The sequence below is a fragment of the Lathyrus oleraceus genome, chromosome 5, assembly GCF_024323335.1.
Source record: "Lathyrus oleraceus cultivar Zhongwan6 chromosome 5, CAAS_Psat_ZW6_1.0, whole genome shotgun sequence".
Classification (NCBI taxonomy): domain Eukaryota; kingdom Viridiplantae; phylum Streptophyta; class Magnoliopsida; order Fabales; family Fabaceae; genus Lathyrus; species Lathyrus oleraceus.
This window is the reverse complement of record NC_066583.1, coordinates 251,643,436-251,666,197: the sequence shown is the minus strand read 5'-3', so window position 1 is coordinate 251,666,197 and position 22,762 is coordinate 251,643,436. Positions and strand designations below refer to the sequence as shown.

Sequence of the window (22,762 nt, the reverse complement as noted above, 5' to 3'; positions counted from 1 at the left end):
TCACCAAGGACTTGAGAGAAAATACCCTTGAGAACTGATAGTAATTGATATTTGTTGATGCAATAGTAACTCAGAGTTGTTACAGGGATAAATCATACACCTTCTCTGGCATTGTTCCTTTTTCTCTATAAACCCTTATTTTCATATCTCTTAACATTTACTTTTATTATTACATTGTTACACTCAAAAACCAAATTAATACTTTTTGTTTAATTGAATGATAATTTAAACTCAATATTAACGTGCAGTCCTTGAGATCGACATTCGGGGAATTTCCCCATTATTACTATAAAAGGCAAAATAGTACACTTGTTATTTTCCCTATCAGTATAAATATAAAGTTAAGCAATAAAAATATATTTACAACCATCAAAGACGAAGTCAATCAGTACCACCCCTCTTTTCAACTAACGCATTGAAAATAAACGTTCAACGTCTATGGATTTCATCTAAGTCATCGAGAGAGAAAGGTGTCATGTCGTTAAATGTCTACATAAACAAGTGAAAAAAATTGAATATCACGTGATTTGGATTATAATAGCAAATTACTTTAACATTAATATGTTATTGTAAACATTTCATGACATTATATATATATATATATATATATATATATATATATATATATATATATATATATATATATAATATATATCTGATCCCACTAATCAACAATGTCGATAGAGACCATGTTAAACATGTGTTTTATTACATAGTACCCACACTCGTATTCCTCTGCTTGTTTTCTAGTCTAAAAATTAAAACATTTCATGAATATATATATATATATATATATATATATATATATATATATATATATATATATATATATATATATATATATATATATATATATGATCCCACTAATCAACAATGTCGATAGAGACCATGTTAAACATGTGTTTTATTACATAGTACCCACACTCGTATCCCTCTGCTTGTTTCCTAGTCTAAAAATTAAAACATTTCATGAATATACATATATATATATATATATATATATATATATATATATATATATATATATATATATATATATATATATATATATATATATATATATATATATATATATATATATATATATATATATATATATATATATATATATATATATATATATATATATATATATATATATATATATATATATATAAGTGAATATCACAATTAATCCACTTATCTCGGGCTCACAAAATGTGAGTTTTTTTTAGAGTTGTTCAACCTATAGTGTTTCTCCACAACCCTGTGTAACACCTCAAAATTTGCCCTCCTCTCTTGGGACTAGCTTGACATATTGCATTGCATTTTTAGGACATTAGTCATTGCATATTGCATATCATGTGGAAACAATTAGCAAGTCATCCTCCTAGGTCTTTCTCAGAAGATAAAGAGGTTAAAAGATGCAAGCCTGAGGGTCTCATGAATTAATCACTAATCATCTGAGGATTTGTGCTTCAATTAGGGTTTCCTGGTTCCTCAAGGAGATTGATCATTATCTTGGTTGAATTGGTACATCACCATCATCATGGTCTTATCATCACCAAGAGGTTCATTGTGCCTGATCAAGCTTCCTTGGGATTAGGGTTTTGACCTCTGGTCAACCCTAATCATCTGAATTGTGCCAATCAGGGTTTGTCAAGAAGATGGGGTCTTTGTGGAGATGGGGGTCATCATATGGTTTTATGGAGCTTGTGTAAGCTAAGGTTTCATTTTGGAGCCATTTCATCAGGAGATTGAGGCTCAAATTCATCTGTGCATGACCAAGTCATCTATCAACTGAAAAAGTCAACCAAAAGTCAACTGTTGGATTTGGAGGTGGGAGATGGTTAGAAATAATTCATTCATGTTCAAACAAGTCTCATTTGACATTTCAAACATCAACATTGAAGAAAATAAAGTCAGGACAAAACTTTCCAAAAATAGAAAGTGACTTATAATTTGAAATTGCCAAAAATGGAAAGGTTTTCTCCTCAAGATTACATCATCAAAAATGCTTCAAATGGAATTTTGTTGAACATGAAAGTTGTATATCTTGTTCTCCCATTTCCAAAAAGTCCAAGATCATGAATTTCTCATGTATGGTTGAAGAGATATGGATCAATCTTGGTCAAATGAACATGGAACTTCAGGAAAGCATAACTTTCAAACCATAAGGCCAATTGAAGTGGTTCTTTTTGCAACATTTCTCTCTTGACATGCACTATCCAATTCATGCATCACATATCATGCATTTCCATCACAAAATTTTTGGACTTTTCATTTGAATTTTGGAGGGAAAGTGGTAATTCAAAAATTATGCATTGCCTTCACATTTTACCAATTACACTTGGCTCCAAGCAGCATTTGAAATGATTCCAAGGGCAAATTCGAGCACTGTTCCATTGGCATGCATTACATGAGGGTGAATTGACAAATTGGCATTACACTTCCATTTCACTAATCCATTTGCATTTGGCTTAATTGTGATTAGCAACATCATTAGCACACCATATAAAAGCTAAAGCATAACTGTTTTCATGATGAACACATCAAAATTCTCAGATCTAGATCCATTTGCACAATTTTCTTCATTTGGTTCTCTCACTTTTTCATCAAATTTCTCCATAAACATTGCTTTGTTCTTGATTAATCCTTCATCCACAGCATAATTGGAGACTTTGGAAGCTAGATCTAGCAAGAATCGTGCAGATTTGAGAGCTGTTGAAAGTTGCATCCATTAATGGCAGTTGAAGATTTAAGCAATATCAAGCAAGATTAACATCCAATTCTTCATCCATTCATTCATCCAAGAGTTGAGGAGCATCTGTTTCTACATTACCAAGCCTGAAAGCATCGATTTCACTTCTAAAGCTTCTTGAAGGTTAGGATTCGATTCTCATAATTCATGAAATTGATGTATGCATGTTGTAGATCTTTCTTAGGTGATTAATCTGAGCTTTGTTCCATGAAATTCCATGAAGAAATGACTTAGTTCTGTTGATTTTAAGTTTAACATGTAAATGTTCTTGGCCTCGATTCTTTTGATATAGTTTGAATTAGAATAAACCAAGCCTTGATCCATGATGTACGTTAGAAGATCTGTCCAATGGTGTGATTGTTTTGAATTTCTGGATGATTTTGTTCTTGAGCTCAAGAACACGTATGAAGGTTGATGAACACCTAGGGTTTTATGTTTCCAGATCGTATTTGATCTTCATGAGCGCGTTGTGCATGTGCTTTTGTGTTTCTCTCCATGTACTGGACCACGTGGTGATTACTTGGCATTTTGGTTGGATACGAATGATTCTCATTGCCACATGTACTTAATGAAACGGTGCGTTTCATGATGAAACGCGCCACTTTCAAATATATACACAGTTCGATTCCCAGTGTTAGCACCTTTCCAAATGCCATTGCCTTTTATCCATATTATTTCAACCATGTTCATACTATGCTTTCAACATGTTTTTTTATTTTTCATTCACTTAGAAAATTCATAACTCCATGATTAATGATCCAAATGACCTGGGAATTTTTGCATGTTGCTCCTCATCATGTCTAGTATTTTATGAGATTTTTTCCAGAAATTGTTCACATGTGTGCTTTTCTTGACCTTGCTTGCCATTTGCTTCATGAAATGACTCTTGAAACTTTGTGTGCTTAAACTAGACATCTTTAGGGACCTTTTGGTGTTGAGTTTGCATTTTTAGCATTTCTGGTTGTTGAGATATGATCTGTTTAATGTAGGTGTGACAATGTGTGTCACACCATTTCTTTCTCAACTTGTTGATTTTCTTTGCCATGCCAAATAAATGCCAAATGATGTGATTTTTTGCATGTTGCTTCTTCTGGATGTTAGGATTGATCATGAATTTTTGTGGAATTTTTGGAATCATTTCTGATTTGTTTGAGATTTTTCTTTCTGGATTGTCATTTGTGGACTTTTGAATAGTCATGAACTTCAATGATTTGTGAAATGATGGTTGTGTATCCTATGAATGTGAAATTTTGCACATTGTTTCTAGACACTTTGAAGTTTATTGTGGCTTTGGTTTGAGACATTTATCATTTGTCAATTCTGTTTTAGGCTTGTGTTAAGTTGATGCACCAAATTGTGTCCTATTTGAGCTTATTTGTGCCTACCTTGCCTTATGGAATTTTTTTTCCATGCTTAAACTTGTCCAAATGCCTTGATTTTTGGTGTGTTGATCATGTGATGTGTTCTGTTTAGCCATGATTTTTCTTGAGATTTATTGAATCATTTTTGAATTAATGTGGAATTGTTCATTCTGTTGCTTCAATGAGCTTCCAACTTGTATGCTTTGCCTTATTTGACTTGTGAAATGATTTTGGTGCATGATATGGATGTGGAACTTTTTGGATGATGTTCTTATTGGATTGAAGTTGATTCATGTCAATTTTCATGTTCTGTTTTGAATTATTTCTCCCTCTTTGACCCTAGGCCTTGTCCTAGTGGTTGGTGCTTATGTTTGAGCTTTGTTTTTAGGATAAGAAGCATATGGCCATGAGGAGATTGATTCACATTGCTTGAATTGGGTTGATTGGTTGATGTTGACTAACATGGATTTGTTTTGTAGGTTGCTTTTAGCTTATTTGAGTTGAGCTTGTGCCTTGCACATTGTAGCTTGCACTTGTTGTTTGTTTGACTGTGTACAGTTGACTGTTGACTATTAACTGTCTGATTGACTTTGTGAGTTGTGTACTGACTGAGTTAGATTGTTTTCAGGTACATTAGTTGCTTTAAGTTCTTTGAACTTGCTTTTGCTGTTGCTTGGTTGCTTAACCATTTGAGGTATAACTTACTGACTTCATGTAGTCTGGAAGACCTGTCCTGTTACTTGGGCAGGCACCTGTCTGAAGTCCTCCTTAAGAGGCAATGCTTGTGATTGTTTATTCTTTGTGCCAAGCAGGAAAAGTCCTTTGATAAGGCAATTGGTAGATAAAAGAGATGTGTAGTCCATCTCCTACTATTCAGTGTGTCATCCCTTTGCTCACATTACATGTCGATGCATTGTGGATATTAACCCAAGATCTATAGAGTCATTACTTGTGGAGAGAGTTCCAACTTTCTGAACTCCCACACCTTCTATCATCTGAAGCTCTCCCAGGCCAGGGATAAGAGCTGTGAGGCACACCCCTCACTTCCCATTTCATATGCTTCACCCTAACTCTCAATGTTAGGGTTAAGAGCTAACTACACCCGATTCCAGTTGGCTTGTGTTTCACAGCCTAACCTTGTGTGAGCCCACTTTGTTTGTATATAGTGTGTGCTAATTGTGTGTATGTTTGCTTTGCTTTGCCTGTTTAGGATAGCTTGCTGCCTGTGCAAGTTAGATAGAAACCTCAACCTAGGACCATTGTGGAATACATGATAACTATTAGGCTCGAGTCAGTCTCCCTTCTAGTTTGTCATTTCCCAGTCTCTGGTTAGGAGAAAGTTTCTCCCCTGTTAAGGGGAACTACGTTGCCCTGATCCTCATACCAGATGAGGTACGTAGGAAGGAGGTCGTACGAGATCTCTCCGGGCACCCTTTTTCTTTTTTGTGTGTGTTTGCTTGACAGTTACTAGGCTCGAGTGCCAGACTCCTTAGTAACTTGTTTGTTTGTCACCTCCTTGTGTGTGTTAGGAGACGGATGTAAGCCCAGCGATTGGCATTCTGTATCCTATTGTTGTGTGCTTGGAGTCTGACGTAAGTCCAGCGATTGGCAGTCGGTTTCCAGTGTGGGTTTGTTTGGTTCGGAGTCTGATGTAAGTCCAGCGATTGGCATTCGGTTTCCATGTTTGCCTTTTTGCGTGTGTTTTGTTTCGGTGTGCGTGAGCCGAACTACGGTAGCTCTGATTCTCATTCCAGATGAGATACGTAGGCATAGGATGCGATATCCTAGCGAGCCCGTTCCTCTCTTCCCCCACCTGTGTTGTTTCCAGTGTGTGTGTGTGCATTTGTTTTGAGCAGTTTCTTTAGCAACCTTTTTCTTTCCTTTTGAGCGTGGATCCCGTCGAGTACGACGGATGCGTAGGGGTGCTAATACCTTCCCTTCGCATAACCGACTCCCGATCCCATCTCTCTTTGGTCGCGAGACCATGTCTTTCCCAGGTTTACTTCGAGCGTTTCCTTTCCCTCTTTGGGATAAATAACGCACAGTGGCGGCTCTGTTTGTTTTGTTTTAGCCCGCCGGTTGTTTTTCGCGGATGCGACAGCTGGCGACTCTGCTGGGGACTCGAGAAGTTGACCTCCTGCTGGTCCATCTTCCCTAAGCGAGTCTCTCCTAGCGCTCTCTAGGATAGGGTTTAGGTTGCTTGTGTTGCTCTATTTATTGCATTTATGATTATTATGTTGTGTATATATTTGCACAAATGTTTGCATGCATCATACTATCATTGTGCTTTCTTCTGTACAGGTGGTTTCTCTGATTTGGGGTGGGTGTTCTGAGTGGGGCTAAAACTCAGGCCCGAGTATACACCTAGGATTATTATGGTCTCATGTTGCCTCTCATGTTAGGTCAACATGTTTTGGGCGACGTGACATACCACAAGCCGGACGAGGTTCTTTGAGGAAGCTCTTCCTTTGTGGAGTATCCACTTTGGTTGAGTAACTTCATCTGAACTATTGACTTCGGTGACCGATCTTTCCTGGATCTTTGGATTAGACGATCTTAAGGGAGCTACAACGGCACACCCGAAAGGGCAAACCCGTTGAGTATCTTTGCCCGATTGTCGAGACCATTATCCGCCTTAGGATGACCTGATTAGAATTCACCTGTGAGGGGAGGGTTGATTCTTACAGATGCGTGTTCTGATGGTGACTTTGATGGTGACTAATGGTTCCGGTATTTGATCAGAGACCTATTTATAAGTCGGATTTATGGATTTATTTCCGAGACGCCGGAGTGCTGTCTGTGGTATTTATCAGTGGGGATCCGTTTATTTCAGGATTCCCCGGGCTGGTTCAAAGGGTCTTGTGGTTATCAGATCAGTGGTTCTCTGGTGATGATGGTGATGTATCTTTCAGTTCCGTTTATTTCGGAACCCTTGAGTTGGACTTATGATTGCTCCGTACCTCAGATGGTGGTGATCAGTTCAGAGGCCGTAACTCAGTGCAACAGTTGTTCAGATGACTTGGAGGATGGCACAATGCATGGCATTCATACATCAGCATCATTCACATTGTGCATTTATCTACATCTAACTCATGTTTATCCATATGCAGGGACATTTTTTATTGAGATCCTGGTTGAGAGACTTCTTTGTTCCAGACATGAGGACCGGTTTGAAAGATGATGTTGTCTACAGTTTCTTCGACCCAGAGATTGGTGTGCTGAGAGATATGATAGCATTGATTACACCCGACCATGTGGGGATGTTCCGAGAGGCATACGGTGGTATTCTGAAGTTGGTTTTCAGGCTCACAAACAGTGATAGGAGCACCATTTATACTCTTCTCCAGTTTTACGACCCTGGTTTGAGATGTTTCGTCTTCCCGGATTACTTGTTGGGACCTTTGATGGAGGACTATGCCAGCATCCTGGGTATTCAGATCCGAGATCAGATTCCTTTCTTTGCCACTAAGGGGGAGCCTGATGTTGCTGAGATTTCTCGTGCGCTTTATTTGAGCCCGGAGGTGACCAAGGAGGGTCTGAAGGAGAAAGGAAAGTTACCCGGTTTTCATTTGAGTTTCTTGGAGGCTAAAGCCAAGGAACATGCTGCTGTGGGTAATTGGAAGACCGTCTGTGCCTTGATTGCTGTCAGCATCTATGGGATTATCCTGTTTCCTAATCAGAAGAACTTCGTGGACATTAATGCCATCAGGTTGTTTATGCAGAGGAATCCCATTCCTACTCTGGTTGGGGATGTCTATTACTCGGTTCATAATCGGAATGAGAAACGGCGTGGGGGACTGATCAGATGTTGTGCTCAGCTGTTGTATAAGTGGTTCATGGGGTACTTGCCTTCCAGAGGTGCCTTTGCCTTTCTTGATCCTACTGTCAAGTGGTCATTCAGGCTGATGGGTTTGCGGGCCAAGGACATAGCTTGGACTCACAATGGTATGGCTGGACGAGATTTCATATACAGTTGTGGGAGTCTTCCCAATGTACCTCTCATAGGAGTTCAAGGTTGCATTAATTACAACCCGGTGCTTCTTAGGAGACAGATAGGGTTTGCAGTGGAGGGTCCTCCTCTCGGGCGAGAGATTCAGGAGTCTTTCTACTTCCCGATTGAGGGTAATCAGGCCAAGTTGAGGCAAGTGTTGGATGAATGGCGTGACATTCAGAGAAAGGGCAAGGTTCCTTTTGGCAAGGTTAACAGCAGGTCTTTTCCTCCATTTGATGATTGGCTTAGGAGAAGGATTGAGCTCACATATCTACCATTTCCAGGAGGTGACCCTTGGTGTCCTTTGATTGAGGGGCCACGTTCTTCTGTCAGTATGGAAGAATTCCTCGAGATGAAGAAAGCAAGAGATCAGTTGCAAGCGGAGAAGACTGAATTAGAGATGAGTGTTGCTCGGATTCAGATGGCTAATCAGGAGATCAGAGGGAGAATGGAAGATCAGGATAAGAAACATGCCCTGGAAGTAAAGCGCTTTGAGATAGACACTGCCTATTACCGGAAGGTCAGCCAAGCGTTGGAGTCGTCTACAAAGGAGCACGACATCACCAAGGAGAAGTTGGCCAGAGCTTCGAAGGTCATTGAGGATGAGAAGAGAAGACAAATCCTTGTAAGGGATCAAAGGGACGACAGAGTCAGAATCCTCGTCGCCGAGAATATGGTGGCACGGTTCATCAAGAATAGTCTCATTTGTCGGTATGGCATCCCTGAAAGAATTATCACTGACAATGGTACTAATTTGAACAACAAGATGATTACTGAACTCTGCACGCAGTTCAAAATAAAACACCATAACTCTTCTCCGTACCGGCCAAAGATGAATGGCGCCGTGGAGGCTGCTAATAAGAATATCAAAAAGATCATACAAAAGATGACAATAACGTATAAAGACTGGCATGAGATGTTACCATTTGCTCTCCATGGTTATCGCACGTCAGTGCGCACTTCGACAGGGGCAACTCCGTTCTCTTTAGTCTACGGAATGGAAGCCGTGTTACCAGTTGAAGTTCAGATTCCCTCTCTAAGAATCATGAGAGAGGCGGGCTTAGAGGAAGATGAGTGGATTCAGACTCGACTCGATCAGATAAATTTGATTGATGAGAAGAGACTTGCGGCTGTTTGTCATGGGCAGATATATCAGAAGCGCATGACCCAGGCATTTAACAAAAGAGTCAAGAAACAGGTGTATCAAATTGGCGACTTGGTGATCAAGCGTATCATTCTACCACAAGGTGATCCCAGAGGCAAATGGACTCCCACATACGAGGGGCCATTTGTAGTTAAGAAGGTATTCTCTGGTGGAGCCATGATGCTTACTACAATGGATGGCGAAGATTTCCCGCATCCTGTGAACGCGGACATAGTTAAAAAATACTACGCATAAAAGAGACCCGCTAGGTCGACGTATCTAGGCAAAAGTAAGGGAATCCCCGCGAACCAAAAGGGTTCGGGCAAAAATTAGGGATAAACGTATAAAAACATACACCCGGCAAGCCGAAAACCTGAAAAGGCGGCTTGGGCAAAAAAGGGTATCCTGGCAGACTGAAAACCTGAAAAGGCGGTCCGGGCAAAAATTAGGGATTAAAGCGTATGACTATGTCCCGTTCTCAGTCAGTTTCACCCAAGTTCCAAGGATTGAACAAGCTGATCACTTTTATCCGACCGCAGGAGATGAGAGGCTTGAAGACATAATGACAGTAGTGGAATTAAAATCAATAGGACTTTTTCTGCATAGCTTTCTCTTTGTTTTCTTGACGATTTCCTCTTACTAGGATTTCTGTCTCCTTGTGCATGAATTGCCTGTTTATAGGCCCTCTTTCAAAATCAATACAATTTTATTTCCAAAAAGATGCTTTTGTTTTACTTTCTCCGTTTTGTTTGCATAAACGTCCATTGATTTAATTCGAATTAGTATATGCATTTGAATATGATTGATGTTTATCGAAAATACATGCATAAAACGGAAATAACAATTACGAAAAGACTTCAGGATCAAGGAGAAGGTCTAACCAGGCGTTCCAATGAGTCCGGTTGCTAATTCTATTCCCCCAACAAAAACCAGCTATTTCCCAGAAGAGGTCGGCATCACCAGACAAACTAGTCATCTCTTCTATCCCCAGCCGGGCTCTGTTGAGTGTTTCCACCGTCAGACAGAAATCGAGTATCCCCAGCTAAGAAAGGGTCATCAATACAAGTATCTCTGACCGGAATATTGGGATTTATTTTCCCCGGAAGAGCTTTTCAGACGCATAATTCATTCATTACATCATTTCGCAGCATACGCATGCATACAACATTCGCATTTATTTCCGAAAGCATAAAACATCTCATGCATCATGACATAGCATGAAGCTAACTTTATTTTTCAGGATAATCATCCTCCTGATACAGTCAAAACAAAGGTCCATTCAGACGGACATCTTTATCAATTACATTCAGGATTCAAGTACATCTCAGATATAATCCATATGAATATTCATTCTGACAAGCATTCTGATATCCTCCTAATGGCGTGGCATCTTTAAACCCATCCCAGACGTTTATTGCAAATACAACGTATATAAATATTGTCAGACATAGCCTAACGTACGGTTCATTCTGATTCAGCCTAACGTATGGTTCCTCCAACTGTTCCAAAACGGTCTAGCGTACAACCCATTTGGATGTTCATCCCCTAAGAGACGATCTAGCGTATGATCCCTTCTGATCTTTATTCCTCAGATACTACCTAGCGTGCGGTACATTCTGAAACGTGGTCTAGCGTACGACTCCCCTTTCATTCTCAGGTATAGCCTGATGGACGGCTCATTCTGCAACTCAGATACGATCTAGTGTACGATCCATTCTGATCATTCCTCCCCAGCGAAGTCATCTGCCTAGTGAACGACTCACTCTGCTATTCAGATACGGTCTAGCGTATGATCCATTCTGATCCCTTATCCCCAGCAGCGTATGACACACTCTGGCTCCCCAGCGGAGTCGACAGCCTAATGGATGACTCATGATCGCTCGACTGTGTGAGTCGAGAATGGGGTACAAACTGCAAGTGCACAGTTCTATCGCGTAGTTTTAAAAGATATCGATCCCACAGGGACTTATGAATCGATATACCGTTATCTAAGGTTACTTCGTAAAGCTAAGGTGGATAATGGTTGATTGTTTGGGGGAAAAGCTAAAACTAAAATAAGATCTAGATTAAATATTAATAAAGCGGATATCGGTATGTAGTTCGTCGTAATTAGGGAATCAATTCTTTGTCGGTTTCTTGGTTTTAAAATAAATCGTTTCAGTTAACTTTATTGATTAAAGGTTTTATCTCAAACTCTCGCTCTGTTGAATAAACCATGATTCTATGTTAATGTAGCTGTCACTTATAATTAAGTCAAAAACCATTTTTTGAAAGCAATAAAGTTGCAGAAACTCCTTTTAAGAAAACACTGACCGTTTTAAACACCCTTATCTCAAACTCTCGCTCTGTTGACTTAGGTTATACAATTAAATCCGAATGCTTAACTCTCGTCCTCACATTCAATCTTTAAAAATACTTTTTGGAAAAGGTCAGAATTTAATTAACTCTAAAACTTGCTCTCGCCCTGATCTAGAGTTAATGCCTAATTTACACTGTCCAGTTAAAACCTCAAACTCTCGCTCTATTGATTTTAACTTCTTTATGTCTTTTACTTTTGTAAAAAATCTTGTTATTAAACCTGTAAATTGAGACCGTAAAAAGATTGATTTTAATTTTAAGTTTAATTAGACCGACTTAGTCTTGATCCCTTATTCCGCTTACTTTACATACCGATATCTAGGCGAATTAGCCAGACATGCTAAACAAACAAAAATACATATCATGCATAAACAGACTCATCCCAGGCAGATAATATAAACAAATAATAAAACAAAGCATTAAATAATAATTAAAGAACCTGAATGCGTTAAACAATAGTCTTGAACACTCCACCACAAGCCGGTAGGATTTGTTCTTGGATTCTTCAACTAAACAATAAATTAAACCAAGGAAATAAAAACTAGATTCTAACGTAAGGTTAGATCCGGTAAAAAGTTACACAATAGTTTCCGGTGTAGAAACTATTGTGCGAAAAGAATTAACTAAATGCTAAAAAGGAAAATGTAAATTGCAAGGGAAATAGTGTAGAACTTGTAAAAAATAAATAAATAAAGAAACAATGCCTAAGTTGCTGGAAAAGAAAATTGCAAAAGCGAAAAACGGCAAAGGAAAAAAAATTGGAAAAGCCTCGGAACCACTTTAGGTTTTAAAAGTGGCTATTTATATTGGTGTCATTAAGTAACTGCCTGCTGCCAAAAGGTCTTCAACGTGGCTAATTGCATGGCGTGGATATAGGGCCCAACACTCCTCAACGTCTCTTCAAGTCTCTGAGGCGTTACTTGCGCCCAAAAAGTAGGGGAATGGTGTGACGTTCGTCACACCATGTGTGACGTCCGTCACAAGGCTGTTTTGCGTGACGCTCGTCACGCCCTCTGTGACGTCCGTCACAGGCACAACATTTGTGTCTTGCGCTTTGGGCTGGGCTTTGGCATTTGGTTCTTTTTCTCTCCTTTTTGCACCTCCTTTTCTTCCATTTTTACTTGTGCTTCAAAATAAACCACCTGAGACAAATAGGAAGAAAATACCACGTAATATCTTATAAAATGAAGTGAACTGAAATAAATAGTCATAGAATTTAATGGAATTAAGTCCTAAAATATGATATAATTTCGTGTTATCAAACTCCCCCATACTTAGATCTTTGCTTGTCCTCAAGCAAAATTCAGTATAGAACTCGTTTTAAAAATTTAGCCGGATGAAATTTCAAAACACACATCAATTCGTAATAGGTTGCAAGTGGATTTTGTTTAGAAGCAACTTGAGTTAAATCTTGATATCAACACCCACTGTCACAACCTAGATAACCCCACCTTATGCAAATCAGTTCAAGTACACTATGATAGCTATCCTAGTTCCTTTACTCTTATTTCACCCGTTTTCATTCTAGCGAAATCACATTAAGCCCTTTATCTTTTCGCGCACATAGTGGAGTAACCGGTTAGTGATTATGATTCCCTTTTAGCTAGAAGTTCTGGTACATAAGTCGGATAACTTCGTTATTCAGTCCATTGCAAATTGCGGGGGATCGAACCGTAGTCCGCCCTACCGAGTTCAGTACCAGATACCTACTGAACCAACTCATAATGGATCTTTAATATTGTGTTTTTGTATGATCTGCAACCTTTAGATTAAATGATCTGGTAAGGATCACCTAATTTAATTAGTGCATTTCCTGATATATTTATATATATATATATATATATATATATATATATATATATATATATATATATATATATATATATATATATATATATTATATATATATATATATATATATATATATATATATATATATATATATATATATATATATATATATATATATATATATATATATATATATATATATATATATATATATATTTTCGTTACTTTGGGAATCATCCACTTATATTCATCGGCTCTCCACGTAGTTTGCTATTGAGATGGTGCTGACTTCTCGTATAAACTACTTGGGGTTACTATAAAACTAAAAGTTCAAGGAATCGGTATAATAGGTACTTATCCTGATCTAACATGTTGAGGTTCTCAGAGCGTTGTTATGGTAATGATTTTGTTTTGATTTCACTCAAGTTTTATAAAATAAGCAACCTTTATACTTATTTGGTGTGTTAAATTTTTGTTATGGCTCAAGAAAATTGAGGGGAATAGATAATACGAAATTTATTCACACTCGGGACTTAACTTAAAATAATAGATTTTTTTTATTTTTTTATTTTTTTTATTTTTTTATTTTTTATAATATAGTAATTAAAATAACAATGGAGGGAAAGGTACATACTTGAAAAGGGAAATAGAAAGAACATGGTTTCCCCCCATACTTAAACTAAACATTGTCCCCAATGTTTTAAGGAAATGAGATACAATATGGAAAGGAAAAAGAAACTACAACTAAGGTTGTCTTCCGCCTCTGGTTCTTGGACCTGGTGATCTCTGATGTAAGTCTAAGTTGTCGAACCTGCTGAACAACTCAGTAAACCGCTGGTCGGTTATGGCATTCCTAGCATCCTGTTGTTGTTGCATTTGATGCATCATCTGCATCATCTCGACATTCTGTGCCTGCATACCATCAATAGCATCCATGATGTCGTCGTTGGTTGCAGGCCTTCTTCGTCGACGACGTTGGGAGGATGGGCCAGTTGCATTGCCGGAAGGGTTGAGCGGGACTGACTGTTGTGTAGGCGGATGATCACCTTGCTCCATTGCTTCAAACTCGTCTGTGTGCGGGTTTGTTTGTGAAGGCTCGGTGGCTTCGGGAGCGTTTAGATCATAGAGGTGGCGGTCGGGGTTTGTGACATCAGTTAGGGCGATATTTGGTAGAACAACGCTTGGGACTTCCTGGTTGTTCACCATAAGATAATATCCTCCGCCTACTCTGTTCTTAATCAGGCGGGAGGATCGACAGTAGCTGATATCCATAGATAGGGGAGGTAGAGATTCTAAAGTTTGGAGTTTATCCCCTAGGTTTAGGCCAAGTGCTATGGTGGTGATTAATCCACCAATTATAAAAGGTTGCCGGCCTCTAGCACATAAGGTGCGGATATGATGAAATAGAAAGGAGGCGGCGTTTACCTGAGTATCCGGTTCGAAGACGCATTGGAGGAAGAATAGCTCCTTTGAGTTGACCTTGTTGTTGTTTGGTCTTCCAAAAACTGTGTTTTGCAAGATGCGGATAAAGTACCAAATAGTGGGGTTATGTATATGGGAAAGAAGGAGTTCTTCCCAGTTGTAGGTATCGATACCGGAAATTTTCTTGAAAAGGCCGAAAACGTCAACTGTGTTCCAGTTTGAGTGTGGAGGGATTCTGGAGTGTAGCAGACCTTCTATGGGAAATTGTAGCATGGTACTCAATTGGTTTTGGGTTAAGGAGTACTCGGTGTTAAACATACGGAAGGTTGCGGTACCGGTTAAAAATTCGTCTTCACCGGCGGGAGTGGTGTAGTCGTATGAACTTAAGAATTCTAAGGTTAGGGATGGGTAGGTGGGTTGATTATGAGTGCAAAGGAAGGTTAAGTTGGCTTGACGGAGCATCCATTCGATACCTTGAAGTAATCCTAATTGTTGTAAACAAGGTAAATCGGGGTACCTGGTGGAAACGACGCCTCGCTGTTGGAAACGCTCGAATTGCTCTCTTTGATAATTTTCATCTTCGGATCGGAAGATGATATTTCCGAAATTCTGATTTCCCGCCATTGTGATGAATGAATTTTGAAGGGGTGATTTGGAAAGAAAAGAAATGTATTTGATAGGAGAGAATGGTTTGTGGTGAATGAAGGAAGGTTTTGAGGGGTTTTTATAGGAGAAGAATTTGGAAGTTGGAAAGAAAAAGTGGTTGAAAAGTAATTAAGTGTGGTTGAATGGAAATTAATGGGGAAGGTAAAAAGTAAAAAGGTGTAACGTTCGTCTCCAACGGCTCCTTAACGTTCACTAGTCTGAAGGGTGTTACGCTCGTCACAGGGGTGTGACGTTCGTAACAGGCATTTGGCGTGCCGTTCGTTATGGATTGTGTGACGCTCGTCACACATTCCTTTTTGGCAAGGCTTCAGTAGCGTTCCACAGAATCATTTTGGTAAAGGATTTTATTTTTATTATTTATTTTGTTTTGTTTTTGATTGATTTATTCTGCAATTTAATTTCTCCTGCACGCTTATTCTACTTTGTATAATGATAAGTCATAGGTAACAACAGTAGAGAGGGCTTAATAGCTATTGCATAATAAAATTAAATAAACAGCTTCAATAAAATGATCATAATGTAATACAGGAAAGGAAAACAATGAAATGAAAGAGAAATAAATGTGAACATGAATTCAAATAACATTAATGAATAATCTAACTTAAAACTAAATAACTTAGAAAAATAACTAAATTCTATCCATCTGCACGATCTCTGGCCGGAGGAGCAAAAGATTTAACACGATGTAGCAACTCGTGAAACTGATCTGTCATACTGCTCATGTATCCTAGAACTTCGTGTCTCATGTCAGTAAATTCTCCTCTGAGGGCGTCTTGTTCTGACATTAAAGCTTCAATGGCGGTGTTATAATCAGTTCCGGGCATATGATGCCGGAGGTCGGATATTGCTGATTCTTCGGTCTGAACAGGCTGAGGAGGAGGGTCAATATCATAATAGCCGGATGGTGTCTGAGGGTCAGATTCAGCATGAGGGATCTGGTCATCATAAGTCTCATAGTCATCACAAATCTCATAGTCCTGGATGGATTCAGTGGATCTAGCAGGAGAGGGGGTTTCGTTCAGGTTGTAGAGCCAGTTATTGCGGTTATGAACACTAGTCCTAGGATCGGGCATGGTGAATAGGCAAAGAACTTGGTTATCAATAATAAGCTCAAACTCGTCAGACCCTAGGTTTTCTATAAACATAGTGTTGAAGAGGAAGGGTATACTCATAGTAGTAATGCCACAAAAAGGGCTTAGGTCAAGCATAGGCCGACGTAATCCAATAGCATTACCTATCATAGTTATCAAACCGCCTATTCGGATTGGTGCTCGCTCATCCTGGATAAGGTGGTCCAAATTAGCTAACATAAAAGTAGCACCGTTTACTGGACGGTTCTGGGAAGCACAAAAAATGATGAAGAGTTCATCACGTGAAACTGAAGTACTGTTTGGCTTCTTCCCAAATAAAGTGTGAGTCAGGATCTTATGGAAATAGCGAAAGGCCGGGTTGTGTATGTTTCCAGAGAGAAACTCATGTTCTTCGGGCTCATCATTTCCAGTCAGCTTACCCCAAAAGTGTTCAAGTTCTCTATGTTCAAAAAGTTCTTCCTGGCTTACTGTGAATGTGTCAAAGGAGGTAGGAAAACCCAAAAGGTTGGTAAAGTCTCTAATATTAAATTGGTACTCCATGTTGAACATTCTGAACTGGATAAAACCTCTGCTAATTCCTTTCCCATGGCTGGGTAGATAGATTAATGAGCTAAGGAATTCTAGTGTGAGTCTCCGGTAGGTGGTGAAATGTCTCAGGATAGGGGATGTCTCCCATCCTATCTGGTTCAGCAAATACAGGACACTTTGTCTCAGTCCAAGGGAAGTCATAGCCCAATCATCAGCATATAAACTAGGTAGCATCTCTCTAGTGGCTAGTTCTTCAAACTTTTGTTTCTGAGCCATTCCTCTGAATTTGATACCCATACGATCAAAATGTCCCATCTGGTTAGTGCTAGCTAGAGAAAAGAAGACATGAGTTTTAGTCGGGATTTGGCCGAATGCCGAAAGAAGAAAAAATTATTATTATTATTATTATTATTTTCTTTTGAATTAAAATAAATCAGGAATGAATACTAAACAGAAATTAAAAGAATAATTGAGGAAGAAATAGGAAAATGATAATAATAGAATAAGAAAATAATAAAATAATTGTGGGTTGTCTCCCACTAAGCGCTTTGTTTAAATGTCGCAAGCTCGACAAAGAAACTGTTAAATATAATCTATAGGTCCTGGGGGCATTTCGTCTAAGTGTAGGATTTGCGAATCCCCATTGGTTTCCGCATAGTGATAGTGTTTTAGACGTTGCCCGTTTACGGTAAACGGTTCTGTGGATTTGCCTTTAATTTCTATTGCTCCACTGGGAAAGATGTTAGTGATATGAAAAGGACCTGACCATCTGGATCGTAGTTTTCCCGGGAATAACTTTAGTCTAGAGTTAAATAAAAGGACTGCGTCGCCTTGCTTGAAGATTTTCCTTGATATACGCTTGTCATGCCATTGTTTTGTTCTTTCTTTATAGATTCTGGCATTTTCATAGGCGTCTCTTCTGAGTTCCTCTAATTCGTTTATGTCAAGGATTCTCTTTTCACCGGCGGCCTTATAGTTTAGATTCAGATTTCTAATAGCCCAATAGGCTTTATGTTCTAACTCTACCGGGAGGTGACAGGATTTTCCATAAATGAGCTTAAATGGGGTCGTCCCTATGGGGGTTTTATAAGCAGTTCGGTATGCCCACAAAGCTTCTGGTAATTTCAATGACCAATCTTTCCTTGAAGTGGCGACCGTTTTTTCTAGTATTTGCTTGATTTCTCTGTTAGATACTTCCACTTGTCCACTGGTCTGAGGGTGGTAAGGTGTCGCTATCCTATGTCTCACTCCATACTTAAGTAGTAGTTTTTCGAGTACCTTGGATATAAAGTGCGATCCACCATCACTGACTACTATTCTTGGGATGCCAAATCTCGGAAATATTATATTCTTAAAGAGTCTAGTTACTACTCGGGTGTCGTTTGTTGGGGAAGCTATAGCTTCGATCCATTTTGATACGTAGTCAACTGCCACGAGTATGTATTTGTTACCGAAAGAGGATGGAAAAGGTCCCATGAAGTCTATTCCCCACACGTCAAAAATCTCTACTTCCAAAATACCTTTTTGCGGCATTTCGTCACGTCTAGATATGTTTCCCGTGCGTTGACATCTGTCACATTCCTTAATAGTCGCATGTACGTCCTTCCATATAGTTGGCCAATAAAAGCCGGCTTGTAGGATTTTAGAGCAGGTCTTGGATGTACTTGTGTGTCCACCATAAAGAGCGGAGTGGCAGTGTTGGATTATATTTTCTACCTCTTCTTCGGGTATACATCGACGGAAAATACCATCGGGGCCTCTTTTGAAAAGTAAGGGATCATCCCAGTAATAGTGTTTTATGTCGTAGAAGAATCGTTTCTTCTGCTGGTAAGATAAAGTAGGTGGGACTATTCCGGCAGCTAAATAATTGACGAGATCAGCGTACCATGGTGTGACGGATATAGCTAAGGTGGTTTCTACTTGTTTGTCGGAGTTGCTCTCTTCCAAAGTAGCTATAAGTTTGTCGTACGAGAAATCATCATTAATTGATGTTCTTTCCGGTTCAAGGTTCTCAAGTCTAGAGAGGTGGTCTGCTACTACGTTTTCAGTTCCTTTCTTGTCCTTGATTTCTAAGTCGAATTCTTGTAGCAACAAGATCCATCTTAGGAGTCTAGGTTTAGCATCTTTTTTTGTTAAAAGGTACTTGATAGCAGCGTGATCAGTGTAAACTATTATTTTGGCTCCGACCAAGTAAGAACGAAATTTATCTAGCGCAAATACCACTGCTAGGAGTTCTTTCTCGGTAGTGGCGTAATTCATTTGCGCTTCATCCAGGGTTCTGCTTGCGTAATATATAACGTGAAGCTTTTTATCCTTTCTTTGTCCTAAAACAGCACCTACAGCATAATCACTGGCATCACACATTATTTCGAATGGTTCATTCCAGTCTGGTGTCTGCATTATGGGTGCTGAGATCAATGCTTGCTTAAGCGTTTGAAATGCTTTTAAACAGTTATCGTCGAATATGAATTCAGCATCTTTCATCAATAGTCCGGTTAAAGGTTTAGTTATCTTAGAGAAGTCTTTGATGAATCGTCGGTAGAAACCGGCGTGTCCTAAAAAGCTTCGTACTTCTCTCACGGTTCTTGGGGGTTGAAGATTTTCGATTACCTCTATTTTGGCTTTGTCTACTTCAATTCCTCTGTTCGAGATGATGTGTCCTAAAACAATTCCTTCTTGTACCATAAAGTGGCACTTTTCCCAGTTAAGTACTAAGTTTACTTTTACACATCGCTCAAGAACTCTTTCTAGGTTTTCAAGGCATTCTTCGAAACTTTGTCCGTATACGGAAAAGTCATCCATAAATACTTCCATGATGTTTTCGAGAAAGTCGGCGAAAATTGCCATCATGCATCTTTGAAAGGTTGCAGGAGCATTACACAGACCAAACGGCATTCGTCTATAAGCGAAGGTACCAAAAGGGCACGTGAACGTTGTCTTTTCTTGGTCATCAGGGTGGATTGGTATTTGAAAGAAGCCTGAATAACCGTCTAGATAACAGAAATGTGAATGTTTTGCTAATCGTTCTAACATTTGGTCAATGAATGGTAAAGGGAAATGATCTTTTCGGGTTGCTTTGTTTAGTTTCCTATAGTCAATGCACATTCTCCATCCCGATTCGATTCGTTTAGTTATAGTTTCCCCTTTTTCGTTTTCAATAACGGTTATGCCTCCTTTCTTTGGTACAACGTGTACAGGACTAACCCATTTGCTATCAGATATAGGATATATAATACCTGCTTCCAATAACTTGGTTATTTCCTTCTTTACTACCTCACTCAGGATCGGATTTAGTCTTCTCTGGTGTTCCCTAGAGGTTTTACAGTCTTCTTCTAACATGATGCGGTGCATACAAATAGAAGGACTTATTCCTTTAAGATCGGTGATGTGGTACCCTAGTGCGGTTGGATACTTCCTTAAGATATGTAGGAGTTTTTCTGTTTCGAGTCTTCCTAGGTCTGCATTAACTATCACAGGTCGTTCAAGTTCTAAGTCTAGGAATTCATATCTCAGATTTTTGGGAAGTGTTTTCAGGTCGGGGGTTGGTTTGTTAAGACATTGCGTAGGGTCCGGTGTTATTGCTAAACATTGGTATGATTTGTCTTCTACAAGGCAGTCAGACGATTTGTCTTCTCCTAACTCTGCTTCTTTTATGCATTCATCGATGATATCCATGAAGTAACATGTATCTTCTATTGCAGGTGCTTTCAAGAATTGGGAAAGAATGAACTCAATTTTCTCTTCACCTACTTCGAAGGTGAGTCGTCCTCGTTTTACGTCTATGATTGCACCGGCAATTGCTAAGAACGGTCTTCCCAGTATAATGGGTGTAATATCATCTTCTCTAATGTCCATAATTGTAAAATCAGTGGGAATGTAGAATTGACCTATGCGTACGGGAACGTTTTCAAGGATTCCTACAGGATATTTGATGGAGCGATCTGCTAGTTGCACAGACATTTTGGTTGGTCTTAATTCTCCCATTTCCAGTTTCTTACACATGGATAAAGGCATAACGCTAATTCCGGCTCCTAAATCGCATAAGGCTTTGTCGATGACAAATTTTCCTATGTGACAGGGTATAGAGAAACTACCCGGATCCTTGAGTTTAGGGGGCATGTTTTGGATTATAGCGCTACATTCGGCAGGGAGTGTAACGGTTTCGCTATCCTCAAGTTTCCTCTTATTAGAAAGAATTTCTTTTAAGAATTTAGCATATGAGGGCATCTGCGTAATAGCTTCGGTGAACGGAATTGTAACGTTTAATTGTTTAAGGAGATCAACAAATTTTCTAAATTGGCCCGCATCTTTGGTTTTAACAAGCCTTTGAGGGTAAGGGATAGGTGGTTTGTAAGGTGGTGGAGGTACATAAGGTTCCTTCTTTTCTAGGGTTTCCTTATTACTCTCTTCCTTTTCCTTAGGTTCACTTTCCTCAGTTGATTTCTTAGGGTTTTGGTTTTCTATCCTTGGATCAGACGGTCCTTCCACTTCCGTTCCACTTCTTAATATAATTGCATGAGCGTGGCTTCTCGGGTTAGGTTGGGGCTGTCCAGGGAATGTACCAGTTGGGGCAGCAGTAGGTGCTTGTTGTTGAGCTACTTGTGATATTTGTGTTTCCAGCATTTTGTTATGGGTAGCCAAGGCATCTACTTTGCTTGCTAGTTGTTTAAGTTGTTCGCCAGTGTGTACATTCTGGTTTAAGAAATCTTTGTTGGTTTGTTGTTGGGAAGCTATAAAGTTTTCCATCATGATTTCCAAGTTGGATTTCCTAGGGGCGTTATTGTTAGGCATGGATGGGTTCGGTTTCTGATATCCCGGAGGTATAGCTGGGGCTTGATTTGGAGACTGTCCAGGTGCGTACAAAGCGTTATTACTCTTATATGAAAAGTTTGGATGGTTCTTCCAATTTGAGTTATAGGTATTCGAGTAGGGGCTTCCTTGAGCATAGTTTACTTGCTCTGCTTGGATTCCTGTCAAGAGTTGACAGTCCGTAGGAGTGTGACCTTGGATTCCACAGACCTCGCAATTCTGAGTTATAGCAACCACGGCGGCTGGAGGTGATACATTTAAACTTTCAATTTTCTGGACCAAAGCATCCACTTTTGCGTTAACGTGATCAAGGTTACTTATCTCGTACATGCCAGTTTTCGTTTGAGGTTTTTCCACCGTTGTTCGTTCGGTTCCCCACTGATAGTGGTTTTGGGCCATGCTTTCGATAAGCTGGTAAGCATCAGCATAAGGTTTGTTCATTAATGCACCACCTGCAGCGGCGTCTATTGTTAACCTTGTGTTGTATAGGAGACCATTATAAAATGTGTGAATTACTAACCAGTCTTCCAAACCATGGTGTGGGCAAAGTCTCATCATGTCTTTGTATCTTTCCCATGCTTCAAAAAGAGACTCGTTGTCTTTCTGTTTAAATCCGTTTATCTGGGCTCTTAACATAGCTGTTTTGCTTGGCGGAAAGTATCGGGCAAGAAAAACTTTCTTCAACTCGTTCCATGTGGTGACTGAGTTGGAAGGGAGAGATTGAAGCCATCTTCTAGCGCTATCTCTCAATGAGAAAGGAAAAAGACGAAGTCGAATTGCCTCTGAAGTGACACCATTAGCTTTAACAGTATCAGCGTATTGGACAAATACGGATAAATGAAGGTTTGGATCCTCGGTAGG

General features: G+C 39.3%; 1 pseudogene; it reads left to right on the top strand.

Moving 5' to 3' along the window:
• Positions 1-22,430: 22,430 nt before the first annotated feature.
• LOC127088748 (uncharacterized) lies at positions 22,431-22,530 on the top strand (annotated as a pseudogene).
• Positions 22,531-22,762: the final 232 nt, after the last annotated feature.